The 27,722-nt window shown below is 47.6% G+C and overlaps 1 protein-coding gene across 3 annotated transcripts in view; it reads left to right on the plus strand.

Moving 5' to 3' along the window:
• Positions 1–27,722, plus strand: part of NEK3 (NIMA related kinase 3) — a 139,914-nt gene that overhangs the window by 90,284 nt on the left and 21,908 nt on the right. The window lies entirely within an intron of this gene.

A 27,722-nucleotide genomic window follows, 5' to 3' on the forward strand; every position in this document is an offset into this window, starting at 1 on the left:
AAGTTATGTTTTATTTTGGGTGATACATTGTGATATTATTATATATCCGCAGGTCTGGCACTCTACTTGCAAATGTAACTATATAACTTTATCTTACGTCCTAGAGGATGCTGGGGACTCCAAAAGGGCCATGGGGTATAGACGGGATCCGCAGGAGCTTGGGCACACTAAAAGACTTTGACTGGGTGTGAACTGGCTCCTCCCTCTATGCCCTTCCCCCAGACCTCAGTTAGACTTTGTGCCCAGGAGTGACTGGATGCACACTAGGGGAGCTCTACTGAGTTTCTCTAGAAAGACTTTATTGTTAGGTTTTATATTTTCAGGGAGACCTGCTGGCTACAGGCTCCCTGCAGCGTGGGACTGAGGGGAGAGAAGTCAGACCTACTTCTACTTAAGGGGGGTACTCACGGAGCGATATTCTAAGCAATCTGACTAGATTGCTTAGAATATCGGCAGGATCGCTCCGTGTGTAGCCCCCTCGGCGATAGCGATGCGCGGCCCCGCACATCGCTATCGCCGCTGCTAGATTGGCCTGCATGCAGGCCAATCTAGCGGGTCGCTCACCTCACCCGCTGGGTGAAGTGAGCGGCCCCCCCGTCTCCCCCCGCACGCTCAGCACAGATCGCGCTGTGCTGAGCGGCAGGAGAGATGTGTGCTGAGCGGTTCGCTCAGCACGCATCTCTCCTTGATCGGCCCGTGAGTACTGGGCTTTAGTTAAAGGCTCTGTTTCTTAGGCTACTGGACACCATTAGCTCCAGAGGGTTCGATCACTTGGTTCGCCTAGCTGCTTGTTCCCGGAGCCGCGCTGTCACCCCCCTCACAGAAGCCAGAAGAAACAAGCCGGGTGAGTATGTGAAGAACAGAAGACTTCAGTGACGGCAGAAGACTTCAGTAACGGAGGTACAGCGCGGCGGTAGCGCTGCGCTCCATGCTCCCACACACCCAACGGCACTCAAAGGGTGCAGGGCGCTGGGGGGGAGCGCCCTGGATAGCAAGTTACTGAGGCTGAAATCCGCTGAGGAGATGCACATTAGGTGCCTGGGCACCGTGTACGATCCCCCGCCAGTATAAACCAGCGGCCACACTGCGCGCCATTGATCACTCACGCAGCGGCTTTGCAAGGGTGCAGGGCGCACGGGGGCGGCACCCTGGGCAGCATTATAAACCTCTTAGTGGGTGTCATAAAAGGTGTATACAGTGCGTGTGCACTGTATACGGACCCCCGCCAGCTTACATAAGTGTTTTAATAGAGTGGGCTGAAGCGCGCTGAGTAGGGGCGGAGCTTAGCCCCCACACAAAGATGAAACGCCATTTTCTCCATGTCCCTGCCAAAAGCATCTCTATAGTGCACATGTGGGGGGGAGGGGGGGGGGGGCACTGTGTGAGTGCCATATAGAAGGATATATGGCACTATGTTAGATAATGGACATGTAATCATTATTTGTGTGTATATATATATATCTCTGTGTGTTCCCTGTCAGATATACCCACTATAGCTTTTAGTCAACATGTGTCGACATGTGTGAGTGTTCTGTCACAAATGGCTGTGGGGATCACTGTCGGTTTCGCCGACACCTGTTGCTGCTTGATTCGGTAGATGCAGTATCAGCAGGTCGGTAGTTGTATGCGTGTTAAAAGTAAACACTGTATGGGAGACACAGTAGTATGGGGGTGGCCCTGTCGGCACCGACTGTTATTACTGGGTGTAAATTAACATGTGGTAACTGCCTTACACCTGTATATATATTTATATGTATGGTACAGGTACATGTGCCTGTACCTCGAACACAGATATGGTGAGTATGTGGGGAGGTGTTCTGAAAATTATATATGTATACTTCCCTCGGACCTCTCGGGGTTGCAAGAATGTTATTTTGCCTGGTTACTACTCCCTGCTGTCGACGAATACTAGGTTCTGTCGACCATAATGTTTCCTGGTAGATCCACAACTGGGGCATTCAGTACATGGTCATACACATTCGGAACACATTAATGTCAATAGGGACCCGAGGGTTCCGGACAATCCGCCTATATGTATGATATATATATATATATATATATATACCTTTGAAATGCTGTATGCTCGGCACTCACTCTGAAAAAGATGGTATAGGCTGCGGTGCCCTCCTGGAGGCGAAGACCTCTAATGCACGGATAAGGGAGAGAGGCGGCACTCAAACAGGCTTGTATTGCAATATAAAAAGGTCAATTTATTCCGACATGTTTCGGGGTAATCACCCCGTCCTCAGGGTCATCATAGCCCAAAGTAAGACCAAAGACATACATATATACACATAACAATTAACATCAAAGAACTAATCTTACTCACCTGCTTACCCGCGCCATTCTGCACCGCCGGACGCTCAGCCGCGCTTCCGCGTCGCTCCCCGGTGACGTCATTGAGTCGCGCCTGGACCCGGTTCCCATGGAGACCACCAAGCCCGCTCTCAGTACACTCAGGATGCGTGTGCAGGCTGTACGCTGCTGGCCCGTGACAGCATCAGACTGCGTCAGGTGCAGGAGGTATCTAAGCAACGAAACAAAACAAAAACAAATGAGATACAAGTGAGGACATACAGTGCCACAGATATTAACCAATGTAATCCCCACCCCCACCAGACAATAATCTAGTAACTCCGCTACTAACTATGGTTTAAACTACTGTGCAATATCGCTATACATAATGGAATCAAAAAATATACAATGGGGTAACAATCTGAGCAACTAGTGATAGCTGTAAATAAAAAGTTTTTTTAAAAAAAAGATAATTTACATGCTAATTTACATAAAACACTGTAGCCCCAGATTTTCATTAAGACCCCGTGGTGACAGGGTTCCAAGCTTAAAGATCCATCTGGATTCTTTCTGCAAAAGAGCTCTGTCACGGTCACCCCCTCTCAGGCTTTTAGGGACATGATCAATCAATATGGCCCTAATGCTAGGTACTCCATGTTTAAACAACAGACAGTGTCGTGCAAACGGTTGATCACTGCTACCTTTTTCGAGAGCTTTCTTTATGGCACTTCTATGTAGGGCCATGCGCTCTCTAAACTGGCGGACTGTTTTGCCCACATAGGCTAAGCCACAAGGGCAGGTCAATAAGTACACTACATGGGTTGATGTACAAGTTAATCGGTGCCGTATGGGCAACTTCCTGCCTGTATGGGGGTGATTGAAGCTGCTACCTGTCATGAGGGTGTTGCAGGTAGCACACCCCAGACATCTATAACACCCCAGTTTAGTGCGTAAAAAGTGGGTTTCCTGTGCAGCTGTCAAACTGGAAACATCCAATTTAACAAGGTGGTCTCCTAGATTACTTCCCCTGGTGTGACTGGGGAGGAGGGACGTCTTGGCCAAAGATGAGAGTGCCCGCTCGGTCTGTATGATGGGCCATAATGCCTTGGCCCGGCGTACCCTCCTATTGCTGGCTACATTATATCTATTGACCCAGGGGAGTTTAGGGCCACTAGTGGAATGTCTACGATTAGTAGGGCTAAGTGCATCAGCTCTTGTAATACTGAGGGCCTTAGCCCTGGCCTGATGCAATAGATCTAATGGATAGCCCCGTTCGGCAAATTTTGCCTGCATGACATCCAATGTCACCTCTGTTTCCTTAGGGTCCGACGTTATACGTCTAACACGCATGAACTGGGAAAAAGGTAAACCCCACCGTAGTGGGGCCGGATGGAAGCTGGAGTGATCAAGCAACATATTCCTATCGGTGTTTTTTGTATATAGAGAAGTGGACACTTTTCCTCCCAGAACCGAAATTTTAACATCCAGATAATTATTGGAAGAACTATCCACTGGGTGAACTGCACTGGGTGTTGGGTAACATTATGGTCCTCCCACAGAGCTATAAGTTCATCTCGAGACCCCGTCCACAAGACTAGTAGGTCATCTATATACCTTCTATAGTAGAGTAACCGTGGCTTAATGACTGGGTCGAGATAGAACATGTGCTTCTCTAACTGATGCATAAAAGCGTTGGCGTACGACGGGGCCACAGCGGACCCCATCGCACACCCCGCTAGCTGGAGCATGAAGCGACCATTGAAAATAAAGTAGTTACGAGTAAGCACTTTTTCCAACAATCTCAAAAAGATCGAAATCTCAGGCCCTTGATAGAACTCATTACCCTCAAGTAAGTACCTTACTGCTTCAATACCTGCCACATGGGGGATACACGTGTACAAACTGGTAACGTCAGCACTACACAATAACGTATCCGCAGGTATATTGCCTAGGTGTTGGAGCTGTTGTAACAAGGAGGTAGTGTCCTTGAGGTAAGAGGGAAGGGACTGAATGACAGGATTTAGGTAGGCGTCAAGGTACACAGACACTGGATGATAGAGTGACCCCCTGGCAGACACAATGGGCCTGCCAGGGGGGTCCACCAGTGTCTTGTGGACCTTGGGAACTGTGTAAAATAGTGGGGCCCTAGGGTGTTCAATAGTAAGTGCTCGAACCACTTCACTAGATAACAAACCTACTGTATTGGCTTCTTTTAGCATTAAATTAAGCTCAGTCTTATAATCATTGGTGGGGTCCCTAGTGAGTTTTTTATAAACCTGAGTGTCATTTAGCTGTCTATCACATTCTCTAACATAATCGGTTAGATTTAAAACCACAATGGCCCCACCCTTATCAGCTTTACGCACTACAATATCAGTGCGGGCCGATAATGATTTTAAAGTAGCCAGTTCAACTTTAGATAAATTAGGGTGTATACTGTCCAGTCTGGCGGTATGGTCAACTGTCTCCAACATCCGTAGGAAAGTCCGTATGGATGGATTCTGGCTTGGGGGGTCAAACTGTGACCGAGGGGCTATACGCCGCAACTGTATGGGGACCTCCGTGGTCGGACCTTGTGGGGTGGAGTTATTGAAGTGTTCCTGACGTCTCAATGAGCGTCCTAAGCGGTGAACCTCGACTTTCCACTCCAACGGGTCTGCCGGGACTGTGGGGACAAACGAAAGTCCCTTCGCCAGTAATCGATATTCTTGATCCGTGAGGGGGGTTGAAGACAGATTAAACACCAACTCTCTCAAGTTCTGGGCGGTTTTGGTGCGGGCAATTCTTTGATTTTGGCGCGACCTCCTCGTCCTCTCCCTCTTCTTGCATGGGGGGTGCGGTTGGACCGAGTCCGTACGCCCAAAGGACCTTGGCCTAAAGGGAAATTACCGTCAGATTGTGATACGGATCCAGATGCTCCTTCAGAGTCGCTTGCTAGGAGGTCGTGCCAAAATCAAAGAATTGCCCGCACCAAAACCGCCCAGAACTTGAGAGAGTTGGTGTTTAATCTGTCTTCAACCCCCCTCACGGATCAAGAATATCGATTACTGGCGAAGGGACTTTCGTTTGTCCCCACAGTCCCGGCAGACCCGTTGGAGTGGAAAGTCGAGGTTCACCGCTTAGGACGCTCATTGAGACGTCAGGAACACTTCAATAACTCCACCCCACAAGGTCCGACCACGGAGGTCCCCATACAGTTGCGGCGTATAGCCCCTCGGTCACAGTTTGACCCCCCAAGCCAGAATCCATCCATACGGACTTTCCTACGGATGTTGGAGACAGTTGACCATACCGCCAGACTGGACAGTATACACCCTAATTTATCTAAAGTTGAACTGGCTACTTTAAAATCATTATCGGCCCGCACTGATATTGTAGTGCGTAAAGCTGATAAGGGTGGGGCCATTGTGGTTTTAAATCTAACCGATTATGTTAGAGAATGTGATAGACAGCTAAATGACACTCAGGTTTATAAAAAACTCACTAGGGACCCCACCAATGATTATAAGACTGAGCTTGATTTAATGCTAAAAGAAGCCAATACAGTAGGTTTGTTATCTAGTGAAGTGGTTCGAGCACTTACTATTGAACACCCTAGGGCCCCACTATTTTACACAGTTCCCAAGGTCCACAAGACACTGGTGGACCCCCCTGGCAGGCCCATTGTGTCTGCCAGGGGGTCACTCTATCATCCAGTGTCTGTGTACCTTGACGCCTACCTGAATCCTGTCATTCAGTCCCTTCCCTCTTACCTCAAGGACACTACCTCCTTGTTACAACAGCTCCAACACCTAGGCAATATACCTGCGGATACGTTATTGTGTAGTGCTGACGTTACCAGTTTGTACACGTGTATCCCCCATGTGGCAGGTATTGAAGCAGTAAGGTACTTACTTGAGGGTAATGAGTTCTATCAAGGGCCTGAGATTTCGATCTTTTTGAGATTGTTGGAAAAAGTGCTTACTCGTAACTACTTTATTTTCAATGGTCGCTTCATGCTCTAGCTAGCGGGGTGTGCGATGGGGTCCGCTGTGGCCCCGTCGTACGCCAACGCTTTTATGCATCAGTTAGAGAAGCACATGTTCTATCTCGACCCAGTCATTAAGCCACGGTTACTCTACTATAGAAGGTATATAGATGACCTACTAGTCTTGTGGACGGGGTCTCGAGATGAACTTATAGCTCTGTGGGAGGACCATAATGTTACCCAACACCCAGTGCAGTTCACCTATACTGTGGATAGTTCTTCCATTAATTATCTGGATGTTAAAATTTCGGTTCTGGGAGGAAAAGTGTCCACTTCTCTATATACAAAAAACACCGATAGGAATATGTTGCTTGATCACTCCAGCTTCCATCCGGCCCCACTACGGTGGGGTTTACCTTTTTCCCAGTTCATGCGTGTTAGACGTATAACGTCGGACCCTAAGGAAACAGAGGTGACATTGGATGTCATGCAGGCAAAATTTGCCGAACGGGGCTATCCATTAGATCTATTGCATCAGGCCAGGGCTAAGGCCCTCAGTATTACAAGAGCTGATGCACTTAGCCCTACTAATCGTAGACATTCCACTAGTGGCCCTAAACTCCCCTGGGTCAATAGATATAATGTAGCCAGCAATAGGAGGGTACGCCGGGCCAAGGCATTATGGCCCATCATACAGACCGAGCGGGCACTCTCATCTTTGGCCAAGACGTCCCTCCTCCCCAGTCACACCAGGGGAAGTAATCTAGGAGACCACCTTGTTAAATTGGATGTTTCCAGTTTGACAGCTGCACAGGAAACCCACTTTTTACGCACTAAACTGGGGTGTTATAGATGTCTGGGGTGTGCTACCTGCAACACCCTCATGACAGGTAGCAGCTTCAATCACCCCCATACAGGCAGGAAGTTGCCCATACGGCACCGATTAACTTGTACATCAACCCATGTAGTGTACTTATTGACCTGCCCTTGTGGCTTAGCCTATGTGGGCAAAACAGTCCGCCAGTTTAGAGAGCGCATGGCCCTACATAGAAGTGCCATAAAGAAAGCTCTCGAAAAAGGTAGCAGTGATCAACCGTTTGCACGACACTGTCTGTTGTTTAAACATGGAGTACCTAGCATTAGGGCCATATTGATTGATCATGTCCCTAAAAGCCTGAGAGGGGGTGACCGTGACAGAGCTCTTTTGCAGAAAGAATCCAGATGGATCTTTAAGCTTGGAACCCTGTCACCACGGGGTCTTAATGAAAATCTGGGGCTACAGTGTTTTATGTAAATTAGCATGTAAATTAGCTTTTTTTTTTTTAAACTTTTTATTTACAGCTATCACTAGTTGCTCAGATTGTTACCCCATTGTATATTTTTTGATTCCATTATGTATAGCGATATTGCACAGTAGTTTAAACCATAGTTAGTAGCGGAGTTACTAGATTATTGTCTGGTGGGGGTGGGGATTACATTGGTTAATATCTGTGGCACTGTATGTCCTCACTTGTATCTCATTTGTTTTTGTTTTGTTTCGTTGCTTAGATACCTCCTGCACCTGACGCAGTCTGATGCTGTCACGGGCCAGCAGCGTACAGCCTGCACACGCATCCTGAGTGTACTGAGAGCGGGCTTGGTGGTCTCCATGGGAACCGGGTCCAGGCGCGACTCAATGACGTCACCGGGGAGCGACGCGGAAGCGCGGCTGAGCGTCCGGCGGTGCAGAATGGCGCGGGTAAGCAGGTGAGTAAGATTAGTTCTTTGATGTTAATTGTTATGTGTATATATGTATGTCTTTGGTCTTACTTTGGGCTATGATGACCCTGAGGACGGGGTGATTACCCCGAAACATGTCAGAATAAATTGACCTTTTTATATTGCAATACAAGCCTGTTTGAGTGCCGCCTCTCTCCCTTATCCGTATATATATATATATATATATATAATATAGGATATGTGCGTAATTGTGTATTACATTATGTATATTCATATTATGATTTATAATGAATGCTGAAGTAATAGTATTCCTCCTCATGTGCTGGTCGCTCTGTTGATAATGCTCTAGATCGGCCGTGACGAGTTGGTCTCAGATCCTCTCAAGGAGTCCGAATGGTTATTCTTTTTCCCACCGCAGATAGAATACTGCAAAAGTCAACTGCTGGTCGACACGGGGCCCTGTCACAAAGGATCTTATACAGGAAGCTAAATGATATTTTATTTCTATCCTTTGAGCTTATTTGTATTACATGCACATGAGGGAGTGTTTGTATTCGGAAAAGCATCCGATAGGATTAAACTAAAGTGAGTAAGGGTTGTTCCTTCTGTTGGTTCTTCTCTATAACATTGCGGCGGCTGCTGTACGTATACAGGAGGTGTGGCCGGGGGAATACTGAGGCTGACTCCGAGAGATACTGGAGTTTTTCCCTGGGACGGTGTACCGCTGTTTGGGGATGCCTCAGTTCAGTCAATCCCGGCGGATACTGCTGGTAAATCTAACTTCATGAGTTAGTCTCCTTCACAACGGTTGGTGACGCATTCTTTTGTGAGATGCAGTCGTTTTAACCGGTTCGATACCGTTCTTTTTTCCTTTTCTGTGCAGACAGTGGAAGGTGAAAAAGGTAAGAGTTCTGCAGCCTTATTAGATTCGCAGAAGCGGATGTCGTTTCTGTTTCTACCATGTACATCACATGTCGCGGAGTCTATCTGGCTGGAGGCCACTCTGGTGGGAACTCGTCTACTACTTTTCAGTCAGTCCGGGAATAGACTAGGACCTGTGAGTTAATTATAGAATCCAAAGGGCATTCTGGCGTTACAGATGTTTCCCCTCAATGATTATTCTAATAGATCTTGCCGTTTCCTCTCTGGAAGGGGAGGTAGTACGCGACGCCATACCAAAGGTGCGTCAGGTTCAGGACATTGTCCTGCAGTCCCTTTTTAAAAAGAAAAGAAAAAAAGAAACAAAAGGTTTCAATGCGTTGTTCTCCGCATTCAGATTACCTGGGTGGATGTCCAGGATTGTCTTTACCATTTCACCGGAGTGATGGCAGTGGGATGGTATCCTTTCAATAGTAAGAGCCATTGTGGTTCTGTACTGAGACACTCTCCTGATAGGGCGAGGTCAGGTCACAAGGGGTGCAAATCGTTGTTTTCTCTCTGACTGTTCTTCAACACAGGGGAAGGCTGTTATTCCCAACGACGCAGGCGTCGGAGGTGGGTATCAGAGTAGACACGGAACGGTAAAAGTTCTGTGGGTTCCTGTGGAAGAAGGTCTGAGGATCTGGAGTCGGATCAGATTTGCAGTGACAATCCATCATTATGTTCCGTTGATGAAGAAGATCGGTGCGGCCTAGGAGGTTTGTTCGGCGAGCAGGTCAAATGCCAGAGTGGTTTCCTCGGGGCCAGTTGGAAAAGTGGTCCGGATCTCACCTGTGCATGCGACGGAATATTATCCTAAAGGTGAGGTTTTCGCTCCTGTGCTGTCGTCTTAGTTCTCACCTCCTAGAGGGACGAAGGTTCGGAATCCAGGATGAGATCCTGGTGTCCATGCATGCAGATCTCCGAGACTGGGGAGCAGTCCTTGCAAGGGAAGTATTTCCAGAGGAAAAGGTCGAGCTGGAAGGCTTGTCTGCAATAAGCTTTCTTGAATTAAGAGCTATTTTCAAAAACATATGCTTCGTGATCTGCCCGTGTTAATTCTGGCGGACGACTTGACAGCAGTGGTGTAGGTAAGCCGCTAGGGCAGAACAAGGAGAAAAGAGACAATGGCAGATGCTGAAAAAGTTTTCCGCTGGGTGGGAAGACTGGTGAACGCTGTATTGGCAGTCTTCGTTCCAGGGGTGACCGTCGGAGAAATAGATTCCTCTGCAGATACGATCTCCATCCAGGAGGAATACGGTCGTCATCGAGAAGTTTTTGCTGAAGCGACAAGTCATTGAGGAGTGCCTCAATTGGACATGTTGGCGTCTTGGTCCCGGGAGGCCAGCGTCCCTCGCCGCATACTTTGGGTGATCTGCGGCATCCTTCATATAACCAAGAGTCACATGATAGCGTCGCGCCTCAACAAGAAGCTTTCGGGGTGTGGCCTAGCTACTGTGAGGAACAGACACACTGCCTTGAGCTCCCCACTCCCAGAGGCTTAAACTGGTTATTTTCTAACCCAAACCCCTCACAAAGCCCCCCAGTTTATAGATCCCCACCTGCAGCACTCAGGGAGTGACTTGGACTGCGACCTCGGAATCGGGGAGCGATTGGAAATAGCTCCTGCGGATTGAGGCCCAGTCGCACCCTCCAGCCTGGGGCCTCGATTTTAGTGAAGACCCGGCGCGGCCTCCCGCCGACCCGCAAACTGCTGAATACCCGCCGGAGACAGGACCCCCTCTCCCAAAGGTGCTTACCCACCTCCTGCTGCCGCTGATAAACACCCTCACATAATAAACGGTGCTGCTTCAACCAGGAGAGCTCCGTCCGGCGGCCATATTGGAAGGGGCAGACCTTCAGGACGGGCCCCACACTGCAAGCTGCACCTACCGCACAGACCCGGTGAGACTCTCCACCCGACGGCTCCGGGCTCCGCTCACCGCCGGACGTGTTTGCTGGGCCTGCCAGACCTCCGGTCCTCGCCGCATCTCCTCCACACTCGGAGCTCAGACCCGGCCGTCGGCCATCTTGGAGGTGGCGTCCGGCCGCAACAAGCTCCACACCACCGACGCAACTCTCCACACACATACTGCGGGGACCTCCCTGCCATCGGACCCCCCCCAAAGGTACACAGCCCCCCACAGCTACACACGCTCACCCTGTACGTAAATTAGCACTCTTTTCACGAGTGCATAGCACGGCGGCCATATTGGAGGTGGCATTCACTGTCAATAAGCACCACAACACCGTCTGCATTGCCCGGCCGGGCCCAGTGCGCCCCATACAGGGCACCGCTCACCACTGGACACCTCTACCTGAATTGCCAGGATACAGTTGCACTCTACCCCCGCACTCTAAACGGACCCGCTTGGCGGCCATCTTGGAGGTGGCAGAGACAGCAACCTCACACCGCCAACACCGCCCTCATCTGATACTGAGGATCCTGGCTGAAGGACCCCGCTGGACACTCCTTGGGACCCTGTGCCTCAGCTTCACAGAGAGCACACACACACACGGCCCTCGAGACACCGGCCGATATATCACCGCCTCAAAGCACAGCACCTGAACCCCCCCCCCCCCCCTCCCTCTGGATGGTGCTGCTCACCCGCGCCCTCCATTCCATTCCTATCTTACAGAGCCCAGTTCCTCACTACATGCGCCTCCACTAATTCGCCTGATGAAGATCTACCTCTAGATCATGGGGTGGCCTGACCAGAACGGGGGCACAACTACACGCTGCCATTATTAACCCCATCTGCCTCTAATGCATCTACTTCAATGAGACCTTAATTGCCATTTATTCACGGGAAGCCCCATAGCATTCATTCCGTATTACAGAACTTTCCATTTTTCACTTTATTTTTTTCTCACGGAATGCCACAGAAGCGCCGAAAGGCCCCTGCTCCATCCAAACCCAGTATTATCAGGGCGTGGGAAAAAGCGGGTTCTCTGCCGAAACAATCACCTATAGCTGAAAGCAATCTGAACATGGCTGGTGCCTCTCGTACCGACCCTCCTTTGTCGGCTCAAGATGTGATCGCCATAGTCACTAAAACGATACAATCAGAGATGAGATCGGCCCTAGCAGATTTTAAATCGGAATTGGAAGACCTAGGTTCCAGAACGGGTACTCTGGAACAGAAGGTAGATGAAATTTGTCAATACCAAAGCGTCATGGATCAAGAATTTACAGATTTACGGGCAGAGATGGAAACATATAAAGACCAGCTCGAGGATATCGAAAACCGAAATAGGCGGAATAATATCTGCGTACGCAACATCCCGGAAACAATAACTGCCGACGCACTACCAGCCTACCTAAAGGACCTTTTTCTCCACATAAGCCCTGACATCTCAGTGGACCTTCTTCACCTGGACCGAGCCCATAGGGCCCTCCGCCCAAAACCGCCCTCGACCCAACCACCACGGGACGTTATCCTCCGCTTTCACTATTTCAAAGCGAAAGAGCAAATTATGGCTGCTGTTAGAGGGCTCTCGACGGTCTCCCATTCTGGGTCTCAACTTCAACTCTTTCAGGACTTGGCACCATCGACCCTAAAGAAAAGGAGAGATCTATTGAATGTCACCAAGACTTTGAGGACCCACTCTATTAAATACAAGTGGGGCTTCCCCTTCCAATTATTGGTCAACAGAAATGGCACGACCCACACTGTCAAGACCCCAAATCAAGGATACGATTTACTAAAGTCGTTTGGTCTCCTAGAAGATGCACCAGAAATAAGCCAACAATCTACTTCACCTTCTAGACCCCTGGCGCCATCGAAGGAATGGACCCCGGCTTAATTTAATCACATCAATTACATTAGACACGCTAACATAGAAAATTCTGCTCCATACTCTATTAATGTTAATTCTTCATATACTTCCTGATGTTCTTTAACAATAAGTTTGATAATGGTCCTATAAGACAATCCTGGCGCACTTTTTTCTTACCTTTTCTCTTTACCCTCTCGCCTCAGGCATCAATATGTTGCCGTGTTGATATTGTCCCCTGTTCTCCCCTAGGCCACCCCGTTCTTCTTTTTAGACGTTCTTTTTAGACGTTAACTTGATATGTTCACTAAACTTCACGTTCAACGAATTTTGCTGTTTCTACACACCCTCACACTCACACTCAGATGGATGTGTCAGGACGACACTCCCTCTGCCTACAATGGACCGAGCTCCACTAAAGGAGTAGGTCCCCTTTTCTTCCCCCTGACTCTTAACCCCTCTCTCACTATCTCTAACCTGCTCCCTGTTCTCCCTCCCTGCCCTTTCCGCCAGTCGGGATGTGAATCCCATCTGCTACTGTGCTCTTTCTCTTTTGACCCACCATGAAGTTGACAGTTTTAACTCTCAATGTAAACGGTCTTAACTCCCCAACTAAAAGGGCTATGGCCATCCAATACCTTCACAGGCGTAAATCTAGCATTGTAATGCTGCAAGAGACACATCTCAAGACCCCCCACTCTTCCCTCACGACCAAACAATATCCCACGGCCTATCACTCCTCCATGAACGCTAAACGCCGAGGTACGGCAATTCTCATCCACCACAATACGCCGATCACCATACATGACTCTATCTCCGATCCACTGGGTCGGTTTCTTATCCTTAAGGGTACGTATAACAACGCCCCAATTATATTGGCCTCAGTCTATGCCCCTAATGACCAACAAGGTTCCCTCTATGCCACATTCTTTAATCAACTTACCCAGATGCCCCGAGGACTTATCATTATAGGAGGGGATTTTAATACTATCACGGACCCCAAACTAGATAGATCACGCCCCTCTAACACTCCCCCCAAACATGCCAAGACATCTAAGGCGCTCATGTCACGATTGGCCCTTCACGATCTATATGACGCATGGAGAGTACAATACCCCAACGCGAGAGGTTTCACACATTACTCTCCCCCCCATGACTTGCACACTCGCATTGACTACTTCTTTGTAGACCGTGCCACATCTCAATCTCTTGCAGGCGCTCAGACTCTCCCTGTACCATGGTCAGATCACCTAGCAATCGAACTAGAAATTTCTTCTCAGGTAGGCCCCCGACCCACTCGCCACTGGCGACTGAACGAATCCCTCTTCTTGAAACAATCAAATATTGAGACTATCACTACAGCTCTCACGGATTTTATTACCCTCAACACTACCCCTGATATCCCCACATCCATCCTGTGGGAAGCTCACAAGGCCACCCTCCGGGGCACCCTTATCAATTTGTCAGCTGCATCTAAGAAGTCAGAGATGTCGCGCATACTAGAGTTAGAAAAGACACTAACATCCCTGACAGACCTACACCACAATCATCCTAAAAGACGCACTTATCTAAAAATACTCGCTGTTAAGGGACAACTGTCGCAAATATTATCTAAAAAGGCAGCACAAACTCTGTTGTGGGTTCGACAAACTTTTTATAAAAAATCAGATAAAGCAGACACCATCTTGGCTCGCAAGCTGCGAGCTAAACGCACTCGTAACCGTATTCTTAAGCTAAAATGTACAGACGGCACTATCACCCATGACCCTCAAGTTATGACCAGACAATTCCGTCAATTCTATAAATCACTTTACAATCTCTCACACAACCCCTCTACCGTACCCTCAGACATCACCTCTCACCCAATATTTGAACTCATGCTCTTTACCCACGTTATCCGTAGCACAGCTTCAAAGCCTTAATGCAACGATCACTGATGAAGAGATTAGATTAGCCATTAAATCGTTACGCCGCTCTGCAGCGCCAGGGCCTGATGGCTTCACCGCCCTATACTACAGAAAAATTTGCAGAATCACTGCTACCTATGCTTCGTCCACTCTTCAACTCACTTCTGGAGGGAGGCACGCTCGATGACGCCACCACCAGGGCCAACATCATAATTATCCCTAAACCACAGAGAGACCCACTAGAGATGGGCAATTATAGGCCTATCTCTCTTTTAAATGTCGATTTAAAACTTTTCGCTAAGATTCTTGCTATGCGCCTTTCCCCTATTTTGACGTCCTTGGTTCACCCAGACCAGGTGGGCTTTATCCCTAACAGACAAGCTTCCGATAATACGAGGCGTCTGATCAACCTTATTCAAATAGCAACAACCCGCTCACTGCCGACCCTGGTGGTGGCGCTCGACGCTGAGAAAGCCTTTGACAGGGTGGCTTGGCCATTTCTGACTCAAACCCTACACCATATGGGATTTCGAGGCGCTTTTCTCAACGGTATTAACTCGCTCTATCACAACCCTTCCGCTTCCGTGTTAGTAAATGGCCTCGCGTCTGAGCCCTTCCAAATTAAAAACGGCACCCGACAGGGATGCCCCCTCTCTCCCTTGTTGTTTGCCCTTGTCATGGAACCTCTCGCAGCCAGAATAAGGCTCAATAGCAATATCACGGGTATAGAAGTAGGTCACTCAGACCACAAGATAGCAATGTATGCGGATGATGTAATATTGACACTGACCAACCCCACTGACTCTCTCCCAACCTTATTTGCTGAGACGCACATTTATGGCTCACACTCAAATTATAACATCAACACAGATAAAACAGAATTATTAGACATCAACATCCCTCACTCAGACTTAACACTTCTTCAAATGAACTTCCCGTTCCGCTGGCAACCTGAGAAGCTTAAATACTTGGGAGTCTATCTAACAAAATCGTACCCCCGATTATATGCAGCCAACTTCCCAAGACTACTTGCCTCCATCAAAACAGATCTAGTAGCGTGGAATAAACAATATATCTCATGGTTCGGACGTACTGCGGCGATCAAAATGAACGTCCTACCCCGCTTATTATATTTATGGCAGACGCTCCCAATCCACATCCCCACGTCAATCCTTAAAAATCTACAGCGCGACATTTCAAATTTCATATGGGCAACCAAAAAACCGAGAGTCAAGATGCGAATACTACACAAACATCAATCCACAGGAGGTATAGGCATACCTGATCTAATTAAATACTACCGAGCCACCCAACTAGCATCATGCATCCACTGGCACGCCCCGCCCAACCAGAAAGTCTGGACACATATAGAAGCTCACACATTATCGGTATACTCCCCTTCCACCCTCTTATGGTGCCTACGTACACAACGCCCGCCAACCTCAACCATGCTCCCCACAACACGATTCACGCTATCCATATGGGACTACTGCACACGATTATACCAACTCCGCTCATCCCACCCCCTCTTGGTCCCCTCGTGGAACAATCCTATCTTCACTCCTGGTATAGACCACAGTCATTTCCCACATTGGACTGCCCACAATATTTTGTTTCTATTGGATCTAGCTCCCCTACATACCTTCCCGGACTTTGCTACTCTACAATCGCGCTTTAACCTCCCCCACAGAGTTTTTTACCAATTTTTACAAATCCGACACTTCCACCACTCGCTCCACCGTCCTTCCCCAGGCACCCCCCTCACACCCACCTCAGCTATCGAATCCCTGTGTCGCTCACACCACCTATCTAAAGGTCTTATCTCGTCAATCTATCAGATCTTACTATCACACAATCAACCTACTAAGGAATCCCACGAACTGGCATGGGAGAATGACACGGGGGAGGTTCTCACCCCCGAAGACTGGTCCCTAATTAAACTGGCCATATCAAAATGCTCAATCTCAGTGGGCATTAAAGAGAATGCTTACAAACTATATACCAGATGGTATTTAGTGCCGACCCGACTCCGTGCAATTTTCCCGGATGCCTCGGATCTTTGCTGGCGACAATGTGGCCAGAGAGGATCCTTAATACACGTTTGGTGGACGTGTCCAGTTATAAGTCAATACTGGAAGGAAATGCACAAACTAATTAAACATATCACTGACTTTGACATGCCCTCTTCACCCTTTTATTCTCTCTTAGCCAGACCAATCCCCAACCTTCCACGTCCCACGCTCAAACTAATCAATCACATACTTAACACAGCGAAGTGTCAGATTGCATTGCACTGGAAGTCCACAACCCCCCCTCCCGTCCCAGCTACAATTAACGCCATATGGTCAACTTACAGACTAGAACGAATCTCCTCAGTCCTTCATGACACCCCGACTCAATTTATCCGCGTTTGGTCACCTTGGACCGATTACTACAACGCCGAACCTCCCCTGTCAACCATCTAAAAACCATCTGAATTCACCTAGCACGATGCTACACCCCGACTGGCAAACCCCCCCCCCCACTACTTGTATTATATGATTGCATCTTCGATTTTATGAATCCTATCCCCGACCCTACCTCCCCCCCCCCCCCACTTTATCACCCTTTCTCTTTCCCCCTTTCTCTCTATTATTCTCTTTATCGGCACCCTTACTACCTCCCTGTCTCCCCCCCATAAATAATCCCTAACGTTCTATACTACTTTCCTTCTTCATCTTTCCTACAATCTACTACATATATCTTTTCTACCAGATTTATGACCAGTATATTCATCTTCATATATATATAAAATGTTAAATTTTATTTCAATGTTATGAGTTACACTCCTATTGATCTTCGATGATATATATTGGACCGCAGACGCTTGTTACAGTATAACGATATTTAGCTAAGATATTATAATAAGCCTACTGTTTTTTCTCTCACGAGTTGTAACTCAATTCTAATTCACCCAATAAAATATTCTTTCAAAAAAAAAAACAAGAAGCTTTCGAGGTATTGTTCCAGGTCAAGGGACCCCCAAGCCAGTGCAGTGGACGACCTGGTAACTCCGTGGGTGTTTCAGTCGGTGTATGTGTTCCCTCCGCTTCCTCTCATTCCAAAGGTGCTCAGGATCGTACGACGAACAGGGGTTTAGGCAATACTCGTTGTTCCAGATTGGCCACGGAGGGTTTGGTATCCGGATCTTCAGGAATTGCTTGTAGAAGATTTTTGTCCGCTTCCTCTAAGAGAGGACCTGTTACTGCAGGGGCCCTGCGTGTTTCCGGACTTACCGCGGCTGCGTTTGACGGCGTGGAAGTTGAACGCCAAATCCTAGCTCGGGAGGGTATTCCTAGGAAGGTCATCACCACTCTCCTTAAAGCTAGGAAGGAGGTTACGGCAAAACATTATCACCGTATTTGGAGGAAGTATGTGTCATGGTGTGAAACCAAGGCAGCTCCTGCGGAGGAGTTTCATTTGGGTCGTTTCCTCCATTTTTTTGCAGGCAGGCGTAGGTGCAGGCCTGAAATTGGGTTCCATCGAAGTGCAGATTTCGGCTTTATCTATTTTCTTTCAAAAAGAATTGGCTGTCCTTCCTGAGGTTCAGGCTTTCGTGAAGGGAGTGCTGCATATCCATCCTCCATTTGTGCCACCCGTGGCACCGTGGGATCTTGAAGTGGTGTTGCAGTTTCTTATGTCTCACTGGTTTGAACCTCTGCATAAGGTTGAGTTAAAGTTTCTCACTTGGAAAGTGGTCGTGCTTTTGGCTTTGGCATCTGCCAGACGAGTGTCCGAGTTGGCAGATTTGTCTCACAAGAGCCCATATTTGATCTTTCATTCTGATAGAGCGGAATTGAGGACTCGTCAACATTTTCTGCCGAAGGTGGTTTCTTCGTTTCACATAAACCAACCTATTGTGGTACCTGTGGCTATGGATGCTGTGGCGGTTCCAAAATCTCTTGACGTTGTGAGAGCCTTGAAGATTTATGTCGCCAGAATGGCTCTTACTAGGAAATCAGAGGCTCTGTTTGTCCTGTATGCTTTCAACAAGACTGGAAATCCTGCTTCTAAGCAGTCTATTGCACACTGGATTTGTAATACGATTCAGCAAGCTCATTCTTCGGCTGGGCTACCGTTACCGAGGCCTGTAAAGGCCTATTCTACTAGGAAGGTGGGCTCATCTTGGGCGGCTGCCTGAGGGGTCTCGGCACTTCAACTTTGCAGAGCAGCTACGTGGTCGGGTTCAAACACTTTTGCTAAATTCTACAAGTTTGATACCCTGGCTGATGAGGACCTCATGTTTGCTCAATCAGTGCTGCAGAGTCGTCCGCACTCTCCAGCCCGGTCTGGAGCTTTGGTATAGACCCAATGGTCCTTTTGGAGTCCCCAGCATCCTCTAGGACGTAAGAGAAAATAGGATTTTAATACCTACCGGTAAATCCTTTTCTCCTAGTCCGTAGAGGATGCTGGGCGCCCATCCCAGTGCGGACTGTTCCTTGTAGTTGTAGTGTTACTGGTTATTTCTCTGGCTGGGTCCACAGGATTATCCACAGGATAACATTGGGATATTGTCGAGCGACAACTAAAATGGCACCAACACGGTCACGAGCTTTCTGGCCTCCCAGGATGCATTGGGGCCTCCACTATATAGTCCCGCCCACTGACTCAGTCAGATCAGTTTTTTGCTTGGTGCGGCAGGAAGCCGCATGGTCACAGGGCTGCTGTGAGAGCAGCCTCAAGTTTTCATTACTTTATTTTTATAGACTTACTATAATGTTTTTTAGAGCGACTTCTCTTAACAGCGTCTTAAACGCATATTAGAAAGAGTCGCTCCAACAACTCCCCACCGGGTCGCAACAACGCTTACCTTCGGGTATCAGTGCTGTCTCGACGGGCGTCTGTGTCGGATGTTCTAGCAGGTCCAGCAGACGTAACCAGGCTGTGGCCGGAGCATGGGGAGACGGTGAGTCTATGGACTTTCTCTTACTAGAGGGGTCAGGACACAGCTACACTGGTTTGGTGGAGACTACAAACAGTGTGTTGATGCGCCGAACATCTCGAGTGTGACAGCGCTACGCTCCGGGGATCATAGGCGCCAGGACTAGGTAGAGGCCGCGATCCTGGGAGTTTAAGTCAACAGGGGGATTCAGACGCTCTCCTGGCCGCCCCTCCTCCATGTTCATGGCCAGTTCCCGCGTGTCTCGTTTCATGAACTGAATGACCTCACTTCCGGCTCAGACGCTACCACGAGGGTACTCGGTCGTAGCTTAGACACTGCGGTTGTGTACACTGGATATAAACCCGCCCAGACCGAGTCGCAGGCCTTTAGCGTCTGCATACACGTGGAGTCGCTCAGCGTCCGTGTCCGTTGGTGAGCGTCCGTTATCAGTTACCAAGAGCGGCAGTGTACACCAGTAGCGTCTGAATCCACTCAGCGTCTTACGAGCGTATTTGCTTGGATATGGAAGTGTGGTGAGTCTCCCTGTATCCCGCTCTCTGGAGGCAGGGTATACAGTACTAAAAATTTCTTCTACTTTTTAGTATGCATTGTTAATTTTTAGTACCTATTGCATATGAGACCTGTATATTACTGTGTTTTCTGCATGTTATGTTGAAATTAGAACCAGTTAAAACAGAAGTACAATTTTCCTACTTATGTATAAGTTATTATGGAGGTTGTATTCTCATATGACAATGTCTAATGCTTTAACATGTGACTGACTGCTAGTATGTGTGCTGACTTTTCTGTGTAATGTCAGTCCTGTTCTGACCCTCAAATCAGGTGCACTGTGGTCAGATTGATCTCACCTCTATATACTGACATATAGGGTGTTTTTCAGTCACAAAGTGTGTAGTCGATAACAGGTTAATACCATGTTTATGAGCGGCAAAAGTGATGAGGAGAATTTACCAAGCACTCCTATAACCCTAACGTGCTTATCTTGTAAGTCAGGGGTAATTGATATGAATTAATTGGTCACTTATGAGGGTTTGTGTGCAAACTGTTTCGCTTTTCAGCAAAGTAAAAAACAGGAGTTAGTTCAACCTCCAGTAGAGCCACCATGGAATATGTTCGCAAAGACTCTGTCTTCAATAGCGGACAGGTTAGCTCCGGTAGCACCACCTCAAGGGTTAGGTTACACTATGAACCCATACATGCAGCTCCCTTCCTATGGTTTGGTTCCAGTAGCTTCTACAAGCAACCAAGGGGCAGGTAAGACTAAGACAGATACGTCTGTATGGCAGACTACACAAGATGATACATCGGATGATGATGCGGAAACAATAGATTCAACTCCGTATGATGATCAGTCGCAGAGCTTTAGTTCAGAAGATGTAGCTGAACTTATTAATGCAGTGAAGGCTGTGCTTTCTCTGGAAGAGCCAGCCAAGACAGCGTTAAAAGCAAAATCACCTGTATTTATAAACGAACAAAATCAGTGAAAGCTGAATTTCCAGCGTCACATGAGTTGACGGAAATGATGGATGAGTCTTGGGCAGCGCCCAGTAAAAAGTATAAGATTCCTAAGAGATGGGATTCTTATTATCCATTTCCTGCTGTGGATTGTTCGAAGAGAGAAGTTCCTCCAAAAGTAGATGCACATGTTCTGCGACTCATGCATAAATCTGCTTTACCACTGTCATCTACCTCATTGAATGATGTCACAGACAGAAGGGTAGAGAGCCTATTGAAAAATATTTTTTCTCTTGTAGGAGCAGTGGTAAGACCTGCTATGGCTTCGGCCTGGGTAGCAAAGGCAATGGGCGAATGGATAGAGGAACTAAAGAATGACATCCCCTCTCCTACTAGGGAGCAAGAGGATCGTCTTTGCCGTTTAAGACAATCTGCCCAGTATTTAGAAGAAGCAGCAATTGATGTAGGCACTGTTGCTTCTAAAGCTTCAGCCTTGACAGTAGTCGCTCGCAGAGCAGTTTGGCTACGGACCTGGAAGGCGGATGCGGAGTCCAAGAAAGAATTGGAAGCATTGTCTTTCGTGGGTAATATATTATTTGGAAAACCTTTTTCGGATATCCTAGAATCAGAGGCTGAATCAATAAAGGTCAGATTTCCGGCTACCTATAACCCTAAGTCCAAGGGTTTAAAATTTCGCTCATTTCGCTGGCAAGGCAAAGCAAAGCGAAAGCTAAAGAGGAGCCTAAACAACCCCAGTTTAAATCCAGGGGTAGGAAGCAGTGGGCTAGCAAAAAGCCAGCTTCCAAACCTGAACAGAAACCCTCAGCCTGAAGAGACGGGCCTCCGCCTGGAGGATTCCAGGGTTGGTGGCCGACTCCTTCAATTTGCACACATATGGCAAGAGTCAACAACAGATGCCTGGGTGCAGAAGGTAGTATCTCAGGGGTATGGGTTCCCATTCAGGAGGCAGCCTCCTCAAAGAATTTTTTGCACCAGCCCGTCTCGTATAGAGTCGAAGGCCAATGCCCTGCAAGAAGCAGTCCAAAAATTACTGCAGTCAGGTGTGATTGTCCCAGTACCTCCATCACAAAAGGGACAGGGGTATTACTCCAATCTATTTCTAATCCAGAAACCAAATGGGTCATATCGACCATTTCTAAATCTGAAGATGTTGAACAACTACATATGGATCTCGAAGTTCCACATGGAGACGTTACGCTCCATAATGTTGGCTATGGAACCGGGAGACTACATGGTATCTCTGGATGTACGGGATGCTTACCTACATGTGCCTATAGCACTATCACATCGGTGTTACCTCAGGTTTGCCATCCTCAAGGAACACTTCCAGTTCCAAGCTCTGTCCTTCGGGCTAGCTACAGCACCCAGGGTGTTTACCAAGATCATGGTGGTTATGGCAGCTTGTCTGCACAAACAAGGGATAAGAATATTCCCATACCTAGACGACCTATTAATCTTAGCACAGTCGCAAGATTTACTGTTGAGCCATCTCCAACAGACGATAGTTTGTTTACAGAGACACGGGTGGCTCATAAATTGGGAGAAGTCGTCCCTGAATCCGTCACAGCGGATGGTTCATTTGGGGGCCATATTGGATTCAGACCTACAGAAAGTTCTCTTACCAGAGAAAAAGATAGTCAAGGTGCAGGTCATGGCTCAGGAAGCGTTGCAAGCCCAGACAATGTCAGTCCATGCAGCAATGCGACTGTTGGGTCTGATGGTATCAATCTTCGACATGGTGGAATATGCGCAATTCCACTCCAGACCATTGCAGCACCTTATTCTGACCAAATGGAACGGAAATCATCAGATGATAAAGAAGCAGATGATAAAGATTCCAATAAATGTAAAAAGGTCTCTAGCGTGGTGGCTACAGACAGACCATTTAAACAAGGGGAGACCCTTTTGGATAAAAGAGTGGCAAGTCCTGACAACAGATGCCAGCCTGCAAGGCTGGGGGGCGGTACTCGGAAGCCTATGGTTCCAAGGAAAATGGACCGCAAGGGAAAGTCGCCTGCCGATAAATCTGTTAGAAATAAGAGCCATTTACTTGGCTCTGGTTCAGGCAAAGGACAATCTACAAGGAAGACCAGTCCAGATCCGCTCAGACAAAGCGACGGCAGTAGCATACCTCAATCATCAAGGAGGAACTCACAGCAAGAGTCTGATGGAGGAAGTAACCCCCATTCTAAAATGGGCAGAACTCCATCTCCCGGCATTGTCAGCAGTATTTGTCCCGGGTGTACTAAATTGGGAAGCGGAGTTTCTCAGTCGGCACACCATTCAGGAAACCGAATGGGCACTACACCCAGAAGTGTTTCAGACACTGGTGAACAGATGGGGTCTACCGGAGATAGACCTTATGGCGTCTCGTCTAAACAACAAAGTTCCGAGGTACGGATCAAGAACAAGGGACCCAGGAGCGGTCCTGGTAGACGCACTGTCAGTGGAATGGAGGTTTCAGCTGGCGTATCTGTTCCCTCCAATATCTCTGTTACCCAGAGTAGTGAGAAAGATAAAACAGGCAAAAGGAGCAATCATTCTAATAGCTCCAGCTTGGCCAAGAAGGCATTGGTACACAGATCTGTTGAGAATGTCCGTGGAAGCACCGATACTGCTCCCTCAACGTCCAGATCTATTAATGCAGGGTCCTTGTTGTCACAGTCATCTGGATCGCCTGTCTTTGACGGCGTGGCTGTTGAAACCTCTATCTTAGAGGCTAAAGGATTTTCAAAGCAAGTAATCCAAACCATGCTTAAAACAAGAAAGCCTTCTTCGGCCCGTGTGTATCATAGAATATGGCAAACCTATATTCATTGGTGTTCTGGAATAAAATTACAATCCGAGATCTTTTAAAGTAGCTAGGATTTTGGATTTCCTGCAGGCAGGATTGGATAAAGGGTTGAAGGTTGCTTCCTTGAGGGTGCAAGTCTCAGCGTTGACTGTATGGTTTCAGCAGAAGATTGCTGACCTACAGGATGTACGTACATTTTTCCAAGGAGTAGTACATATTCAATTCATCCTCCATTTGTTCCTCCTGCAGCTCCCTGGGATTTGAATTTAGTTCTTAAATTTCTCCAGGGTCCTCTGTTTGAAGTGATGAGCGGGTTCGGTTTCTCGGAAACCGAACCCCCCCCGAACTTCACGCTTTTTACACGGGTCCGAGGCAGACTCGGATCTTCCCGCCTTGCTCAGTTAACCCAAGCGCGCCCGAACGTCATCATCCCGCTGTCGGATTATCGCGAGGCTCGGATTCTATCGCGAGACTCGGATTCTATATAAGGAGCCGCGCGTCGCCGCCATTTTCACACGTGCATTGAGATTGATAGGGAGAGGACGTGGCTGGCGTCCTCTCCGTTTAGAGTAGACTAGAGAGTAGTAGAGACACTTGATTTACTAATTTTGGGGAGCATATTAGGAGTACTACTTGCTGATAGTGTGACCAGTGACCACCAGTTTAATTAATCCGTTCTCTGCCTGAAAAAAAACGATACACAGTGTGACACAGTCACATACCATATCTGTGCTCAGCCTCAGTGTGCTGCATCATCTATGTAATACTGTATATCTGACTGTGCTGAGTGCTCACTGCTCACACAGCTTAATTGTGGGGGAGACTGGGGAGCAGTTATAGCAGGAGTACATATTTTAACAGTGCACACTTTTGCTGCCAGAGTGCCACTGCCAGTGTGACTGACCAGTGACCACTGACCACCAGTATATTGTGATTGTCTGCCTGAAAAAGTTAAACACTCGTCGTGTGGTGTTTTTATTCTATAAACGCATTCTGCTGACAGTGTCCAGCAGGTCCGTCATTATATAATATATACCTGTCCGGCTGCAGTAGTGATATATATATATTTTTTATATCATTATCATCCAGTCTATATTAGCACTGCAGCAGACGCAGTACGGTAGTCCACGGCTGTAGCTACCTCTGTGTCGGCAGTCGCTCGTCCATCCATAATTGTATACCACCTACCCGTGGTGTTTTTTTTTTTTCTATCTTCTTGATACTAGTAGCTTACTTTAGGAGTCTGCAGTGCTGAGCTGACAGTGTCCAGCAGGTCCGTCATTATATAATATATACCTGTCCGGCTGCAGTAGTGATATATATATATATTTTTTATATCATTATCATCCAGTCTATATTAGCAGCAGACGCAGTACGGTAGTCCACGGCTGTAGCTACCTCTGTGTCGGCAGTCGCTCGTCCATCCATAATTGTATACCACCTACCCGTGGTGTTTTTTTTTTTTTCTATCTTCTTGATACTAGTAGCTTACTTTAGGAGTCTGCAGTGCTGAGCTGACAGTGTCCAGCAGGTCCGTCATTATATAATATATACCTGTCCGGCTGCAGTAGTGATATATATATATTTTTTATATCATTATCATCCAGTCTATATTAGCAGCAGACGCAGTACGGTAGTCCACGGCTGTAGCTACCTCTGTGTCGGCAGTCGCTCGTCCATCCATAATTGTATACCACCTACCTGTGGTGTTTTGTTTTTTTTCTATCTTCTTGATACTACTAGTAGCTTACTTTAGGAGTCTGCAGTGCTGAGCTGACAGTGTCCAGCAGGTCCGTCATTATATAATATATACCTGTCCGGCTGCAGTAGTGATATATATATATTTTATATCTCATTATCATCCAGTCTATATTAGCAGCAGACGCAGTACGGTAGTCCACGGCTGTAGCTACCTCTGTGTCGGCAGTCGCTCGTCCATCCATAATTGTATACCACCTACCCGTGGTGTTTTTTTTTTTTTCTATCTTCTTGATACTAGTAGCTTACTTTAGGAGTCTGCAGTGCTGAGCTGACAGTGTCCAGCAGGTTCGTCATTATATAATATATACCTGTCCGGCTGCAGTAGTGATATATATATATATTTTTTATATCATTATCATCCAGTCTATATTAGCAGCAGACGCAGTACGGTAGTCCACGGCTGTAGCTACCTCTGTGTCGGCAGTCGCTCGTCCATCCATAATTGTATACCACCTACCTGTGGTGTTTTTTTTTTTTTTCTATCTTCTTGATACTAGTAGCTTACTTTAGGAGTCTGCAGTGCTGACAGTGTCCAGCAGGTCCGTCATTATATAATATATACCTGTCCGGCTGCAGTAGTGATATATATATATTTTTTATATCATTATCATCCAGTCTATATTAGCAGCAGACGCAGTACGGTAGTCCACGGCTGTAGCTACCTCTGTGTCGGCAGTCGCTCGTCCATCCATAAGTATACTAGTATCCATCCATCTCCATTGTTTACCTGAGGTGCCTTTTAGTTGTGCCTATTAAAATATGGAGAACAAAAATGTTGAGGTTCCAAAAATAGGGAAAGATCAAGATCGACTTCCACCTCGTGCTGAAGCTGCTGCCACTAGTCATGGCCGAGACGATGAAATGCCAGCAACGTCGTCTGCCAAGGCCGATGCCCAATGTCATAGTACAGAGCATGTAAAATCCAAAACACCAAATATCAGTAAAAAAAGGACTCAAAAATCTAAAATAAAATTGTCAGAGGAGAAGCGTAAACTTGCCAATATGCCATTTACCACACGGAGTGGCAAGGAACGTCTGAGGCCCTGGCCTATGTTCATGGCTAGTGGTTCAGCTTCACATGAGGATGGAAGCACTCAGCCTCTCGCTAGAAAAATGAAAAGACTCAAGCTGGCAAAAGCACAGCAAAGAACTGTGCGTTCTTCGAAATCACAAATCCACAAGGAGAGTCCAATTGTGTCGTTTGCGATGCCTGACCTTCCCAACACTGGACGTGAAGAGCATGCGCCTTCCACCATTTGCACGCCCCCTGCAAGTGCTGGAAGGAGCACCCGCAGTCCAGTTCCTGATAGTCAGATTGAAGATGTCAGTGTTGAAGTACACCAGGATGAGGAGGATATGGGTGTTGCTGGCGCTGGGGAGGAAATTGACCAGGAGGATTCTGATGGTGAGGTGGTTTGTTTAAGTCAGGCACCCGGGGAGACACCTGTTGTCCGTGGGAGGAATAGGGCCATTGACATGCCTGGTGAAAATACCAAAAAAATCAGCTCTTCGGTGTGGAAGTATTTCAACAGAAATGCGGACAACATTTGTCAAGCCGTGTGTTGCCTTTGTCAAGCTGTAATAAGTAGGGGTAAGGACGTTAACCACCTCGGAACATCCTCTCTTATACGTCACCTGCAGCGCATTCATCATAAGTCAGTGACAAGTTCAAAAACTTTGGGCGACAGCGGAAGCAGTCCACTGACCAGTAAATCCCTTCCTCTTGTAACCAAGCTCACGCAAACCACCCCACCAACTCCCTCAGTGTCAATTTCCTCCTTCCCCAGGAATGCCAATAGTCCTGCAGGCCATGTCACTGGCAATTCTGACGAGTCCTCTCCTGCCTGGGATTCCTCCGATGCATCCTTGCGTGTAACGCCTACTGCTGCTGGCGCTGCTGTTGTTGCTGCTGGGAGTCGATGGTCATCCCAGAGGGGAAGTCGTACTCGTAAGACCACTTTTACTACTTCCACCAAGCAATTGACTGTCCAACAGTCCTTTGCGAGGAAGATGAAATATCACAGCAGTCATCCTGCTGCAAAGCGGATAACTGAGGCCTTGGCATCCTGGGCGGTGAGAAACGTGGTTCCGGTATCCATCATTACTGCAGAGCCAACTAGAGACTTGTTGGAGGTACTGTGTCCCCGGTACCAAATACCATCTAGG

This window comes from Pseudophryne corroboree, chromosome 2, assembly GCF_028390025.1.
Source record: "Pseudophryne corroboree isolate aPseCor3 chromosome 2, aPseCor3.hap2, whole genome shotgun sequence".
NCBI classification, from domain to species: Eukaryota; Metazoa; Chordata; class Amphibia; order Anura; family Myobatrachidae; genus Pseudophryne; species Pseudophryne corroboree.